The sequence below is a fragment of the Sebastes umbrosus genome, chromosome 1 (assembly GCF_015220745.1).
Source record: "Sebastes umbrosus isolate fSebUmb1 chromosome 1, fSebUmb1.pri, whole genome shotgun sequence".
Classification (NCBI taxonomy): domain Eukaryota; kingdom Metazoa; phylum Chordata; class Actinopteri; order Perciformes; family Sebastidae; genus Sebastes; species Sebastes umbrosus.
In genome coordinates, this window is record NC_051269.1 from 10,033,047 (window position 1) to 10,039,046 (window position 6,000).

The window sequence follows — 6,000 nt, forward strand, 5'->3', positions numbered from 1 at the left end:
CAGCTGAAGGAATTAGGATGCCTCGGCGGTGGCCAACAGCCGAGAGCCTAGATTGTAAATTTGAACATAGATCAAGTGCATCGTTTCATCAAAAACAGCACAGGGAGGAAATTTGTCAGCCTGTTTCAGATGATTTTATTGTGCTAATATCTCACCTGCATGTTTATTCATGAGGAATGTGTGACATATACCGAGACAATATGAAGATGTGAGAGTGAGAGACTGCAACAGGTGCTGGTGGCACCACCATCATCTAATAATAATTACATGATAATCACATTCATGCAGACAATCTATCACTCTTACATCACATCCTGTCTGAACCATTGACAACTATTTGATGCATGCATCATGCCAAATCAGTAAAATACTTTGGTGAATCTTGCAAACTGAAAACAACCCAATTACTCTCACAGCAGGAAGCTCTTACACTATTTAGGGAAACAAAAGCTCTGATTGGTTCGAGAAGAGCAATATTAGATTATTATGCCATTTTATGAGACATTATTGTGACTGCATGTGCTGAACGTGGGAAACAACTCAACATATGTATCCAAACATATCACACTCAGGTGTCAGATGGTCTACACAAGCTGCGATGCTGTGAATATTCACTGTGCCATGTGAGATGTAAGTGCAGTAAAGAGAGGGAAAATGTTATCAACTCATCATTATAATAGATGTAATAGCAGTTAAGTTGAGGGATGCAAATCTAATTATAAGGATGAAACAATTCAAAATGCAAAGGCACGTCGGGCAGTAACATGCAGAGATAAAGTCATTTTAATGAAAAACAAATCAAAGTAATGCTCATGTCTTACCTGGTTGTAGCACTATAGATGTGTATCTGCTGGTCTCTTCTCCACACAGGCAGCGTGCAGCGCGTCTTCATGTGGCGAGCAGAGTCCAGATGTTGTTCACTTTGAGCATGTTTGCCAGCCAGCGGTTTTTGGATCTGTCCTTGGTACTGAAGTGTCGTTCACATTGGCAAGTCTGACAAAACTCCTCTCGGTGCTCTCCAACTTCTTGTGTCTCCCAGTTTCACCACCGAGTGGCCAGCAGCGAGCCTACAGACCAGAGGAAGAGGAGGAAGAGGAGCAGCAGCAGCAGCGCAACCCACCGATCCAGTACTCACGCATGATGATGCGCGATGGATTCTTCCACATACAGCCACCACCCAGCTGCTGGACCGAAAGAAAGAGGCAAGTGGATCTAGATAAATGTGTGATTACACTTTGATTTGCATTGCATTTAGTCGTTTTGTCTTCTGTGAAGTGGATCAGATCAAGTTGAAGACAGGAGCAGCTGAGGAGTGGTACCTCTCTGTGCAGCTCCACAGCTACAGTGAAGAGGAACGAGTCGACGCTCTGCTCTCCTCCTCTCACACAGACCTCCTCACTGCTACAGCATCCACACTGGAACTACTCAACTAGAAGGAATGGGTATTGTTGTCTAGTGTGCAGGAGTAAATAATAAAAACGAAAGTGCATTCATCAAAATCACAAATTTCCAACTTCTCACAATTGCATTGTGGGACAGATGTTGTGTCAATCTAACTTTTAATGATAAAACACCCCCTCCTTAGGAAAAAGTCAACATCTTTCCAAATAGACAAAACATGGCACTGCAAATGTAACAGGGTCATTATGTACCCTATATCTATTTTGCTCTCTGTCTTTTTTTTTTTATAATTACACAAAATTGATCTCAGTTCATTTTGACTCTCCAAACTCCAGAATATGATAAGTTCAGAGCCCCAACTCCTTCATTTCTTCTTCTGTGGTCTCTATAGGCTAATACTATAAATCCCGTCTCCCCTTTTGTACAACTCTCCTGTGGGAGGGGTGGGTGTTATTTGTTTTGGCTCATTTATTATCCTAATCCATCCAATTATTATCTTACTGTTTTGTTTATATTTTTGTTTCCTACGATGTTATAACGTCTATCCCAACCTGTCAATATATTGATTTCAACGAACTGGCATTTAAAAATAGTTGTTTTAAAGGTCCCATATCGTGCTCATTGTCAAGTTCATACTTGTATTCTGTGTTTCTAGTAGAACATGTTTACATGCTGTGATGCCGCATTTTGACGGAATTGCAACAGAATTGGGTCCATGTGTACTTCCTGTCAGCTGAAGACATTCACATACACTGCAACCAGGAATAAACTGGGACACATTTAGAATGTTTACGTTTAAATCTGTGTAGAGGGTCTAAATATTGTATATTTGTGACATCACAAATGGACAGCAATCCTGACGGCTTGTTTCAAATGCAGATTTTCTGAATACAGGCTGTGTGTATTTCCCTGTGGATTGAGTGTTTCGATACTTTCACAGTATTAATATAGGACTTAAGCCTGCTTTATAATAAAAAAAACATGAAAATCTCACTTTTTTATAATATGGGACCTTTGAGAGTAAATGCTGCTATGGCTTAAAGTTACGGCGAATTAAGCCATAACTTCCATTTTTTTTATACTGTATTCGTGTGTGTAGGAGCTGGAGCGGGCAGTAGATTTAACATGAAGGTTCTGTTTGTATTTATCAGAGAATAAACAGAGGCTAACTAATAGAGATCCAGGCGTCTTCACTATCTGACCAACACAACACAGGAGTCCACACAGTTACACAGCTCTCCAGTTACATTTAGAAGGATGAGAAAAGAGAGATGAGAAAACTTTTTTTCCCCCTCTGTGAAGGCTGGCCAGCTCCCCTCATTCACCTCCATCTCATTAAAACTGAATCGCACTCCAGATGAGTGGCACAGCACTTCACAAACTCAAGAGGGAACCTTGCACAGTTTGTTTTCCACTGAAAAGGCTACAACGTCCCACACAGAGACACACACACACACACATAAAAACTCTCTAAAGCAGAAGAGTTCACATCATCTAATCCGTAGTTCAGTTGGACGAAGGCACACTTGAGCTCAAGGCTGAATCCAACACACAGAAAAGACATAATTCGTAATCATATGTTGTTACAAATAACCCCGAATTAACACAAACACGATACGTATCAAAAATTGTTTTTGTCACCATCCAAAAGAAATGACCCTCAGCTATAAAAAGCTCACTGGTAATTAAGGTTAACTATTCTGCATGCTTTCTGCAGAGAAACTCTTTTTCCTCATCCAAAACAATATTACATCAGCAGCATTCCCATTGCGTAATTAGTGAGGAGTGCAGAGAAGGTCTGCTGCACCAGTTTTGGGTTGTTGTGTCCAGTTCAGTACGTCACCGCACAACCAGTTACAATTAAATCTGGAAGCAAAATAAAGTTCATTCAGTATTCTGCTTCATTACTCAACCCATTTCTGTCACCTTCACATACTACCACCGCCACCACCACCCTCCTCTCACCCACACGTACAAAACACATCTCACCATTTTCAAATATTTCATTTCCGCTCTAACAATAGCTACTTTGCAGTTGGGGGGGGGGGTTGGGGGGAAACGAAGAACTTTTTCTGTGTACAGTGGCAATTAAAATGACGAGCGGGGTCCTGCTTGTTGCATAATTCCCTCAGCTAACACAAAGGGACCAATTTCCTCCTGAAATAGAATTGCGGTTTACATTACAATAGTTGAGGGCATGTGGGTGGAATGCAGAGTTTAGATAGGAACATGCCAATTAATGTCGAGTGAAATTATAGAGGACGGAAACAAACCGTTGTTAGCCAGTGGTCAGCAGGCATCAGGCTGACGGCTGCTCTCTCTCTCTCTCTCTCTCTGTGGGTTTCTGATAATTCACCGTTAATGAACGATGACAAAACAATCACTTTAAAATCAACTCTTTAGTTTCTCTCTTTGTTGATATTCACAAGTACGGAAATGTTTGGTCTCGTTACAAATAAACAAGCTTTTATCAGAACTGCTGTTTTCTACCGACGAAATAGTCCGTACCAAGATCTGCAGATTGGAAGGTTTTTTCCAATTAATATTTTTCTAGTCGGAGCAGCACAAACTACATTTTATGAACCTGGTATTTATTTGTTTGTAGTTCCTATTAATTTGGGTGAACTGCCCATTTAAGCAGCATGATTGTTTAATGACCAGAAACCATCCTGTAACTGGAAGGTCACAGCTTCAACTTCCCATCCCAAGGGTTCATCCTTGCCCATTCGTGCCCACAACTAAATATAATGTATTTCCTTTGTTGGAAGTGTTCTCTGGGCTTGCCTACGTGCAAATGTGAATAAATGTTCAAAATCAGTCAAACCATTTGGCTGAAAAGTGAGTTTTTCTTATCATACTATATCTAGTCTTTGGGCACACATAGACTAATGTTTAGTATGATAAGAAAATGTCCATATCTCACAAACTACAAGGAGCACAATCAAGTATTTGGTATATATGAACTCATAACAAGTTGAATAACAAAGATATGCACACATATGTAGTGTGAAAAATATATATGTCATACAATATTAGCATTTTTCCTCATTTTTTAAAAAATCCCAATTTCGACTATTAATAAAAGTGTGATTTTTAATGTGATCTAGACATTTTAAAGTTGTACTGTTAGATACTTGCACAAAGTATGTCTGTGCCAAATTTCAAGACCTTTGATCAATAAGAACAAATGTTGTGGCATTTTTCCTCATCATACTACTTCCAGTCTTTGGGCACAAATGGGTTAAAGGATAATTCTGTTTTATTACAAATTGGTCCTCATTTCCAAATGTTTGGCCATTATTTATTCAGTTATGATAACATTGAACTCATCAAAGTAATTGCTGGGAACACAGAAAAATGGCTAAAACAAAGTCCAATATGGAAAGAAACTTGAGGAGAAAGACAATCATATACAAGCCAAACATTGTTAACAAGCGAAGAGTTTAGTCAGATCACGGAAACTATTTTTTTTTTTCACTTGTAATAGCAGCAATAATACCTCACTACACAGGAAAACTATGTGTCCACAAATACAACACGTACAGCAGGTCAAAGTTAAACCCCTTTTAGTCATGGCACACTGTATTCCCAGATCTTAGCTATTACTTTTGTGAGTGCACAGTGTTCCTATATGACAATAAAAAACAAGTTGTAATAAGGCGGAATTACCCTTTAATACCATAAAACAGTATCCTTACCACCAGCTCCAAAGGCACAGCCAGCCCTGAGTATTTGCCCACTGAGATGATTACTGTGTCACACCACTGATGCCATATTAAAGTTGAGTTATGTTTAGATTCCTTATAGCCTACAAATAACTCACAGATCAGCACGGACTCAGCAAGTTACTACCCCATGCGTATACGAACGAAAGAGAGGAGTACCTCCACCGCTCCCACGGAGGTTTTATAATTATACACACACAGAAAGCATCTCAGAGCTTCACTCGTCCTCTTTAAGCTCATTCATCTTGTTTAACTTTATCTTCTGGGAGTTGAACCCCATCTTTAGAGCAATCAGCATTTAGATTAAAAACGTAAACACCTACTATAGATCATCTTCTTTGTAGAACATTTGTCAGGTAAAAGCTCAGCATCCTGCCAATTAAGTCTCTGAGGCATCTACAATCGGAGTAAATTAGTGAATGAGCGATGCTGTAACAGGCTCTTGTTTTGTTGTTTTGTTTTGTTTCCATGTGGAATAAGAACATACAGTAGTTTCACGAGTGACTGTCAGGAAAAATCACTCTAATGAACAGTTAGGCAGCTAAAAATCTCTACGAATGCAATATCATTTCCCTCAGAGACTAAAAATGCAATTCAGACAAAACAAAACTATGAGATCTGGTCCAAGAAGAAGATTTACTGGGTTATCTGGATAAATTTGTTGTGCCAAAGTTTGTCCCAGGTTTCACTCAGCAGTAAACGGGTCCCAGATTAGATAAGCACCTCTGATGTATGAGAAGTGAAGCCAGTGCTGAAGTGCCTTAAACTTGTATTCTCTCTAACAGCCAGCAGGGGGCGACTCCTCTTGTTGCAAAAAGACGTCTGATTGTATAGAAGTCTATGAGAAAATGACCCTACTTCTCACTTGATTTAT

General features: G+C 39.5%; 1 protein-coding gene across 4 annotated transcripts in view; it reads right to left on the bottom strand.

The window, feature by feature from the left end:
- grm2b (glutamate receptor, metabotropic 2b) overlaps nt 1-2,020 on the bottom strand; it is a 35,095-nt gene extending 33,075 nt beyond the window's left edge. Inside the window, exons 1-2 of one of the 4 annotated variants that reach the window (XM_037771004.1) lie at nt 1,320-2,019; nt 822-1,181 (exon numbers count right to left, since the gene is read on the bottom strand). The gene's annotated coding sequence lies outside the window, so the exon portion shown is untranslated. Of the gene's footprint in view, nt 1-821 lie in introns of all 4 variants that reach the window. The other 3 variants (XM_037770996.1, XM_037770978.1, XM_037771013.1) reach the window with 3 other exon arrangements.
- Nucleotides 2,021-6,000: the final 3,980 nt, after the last annotated feature.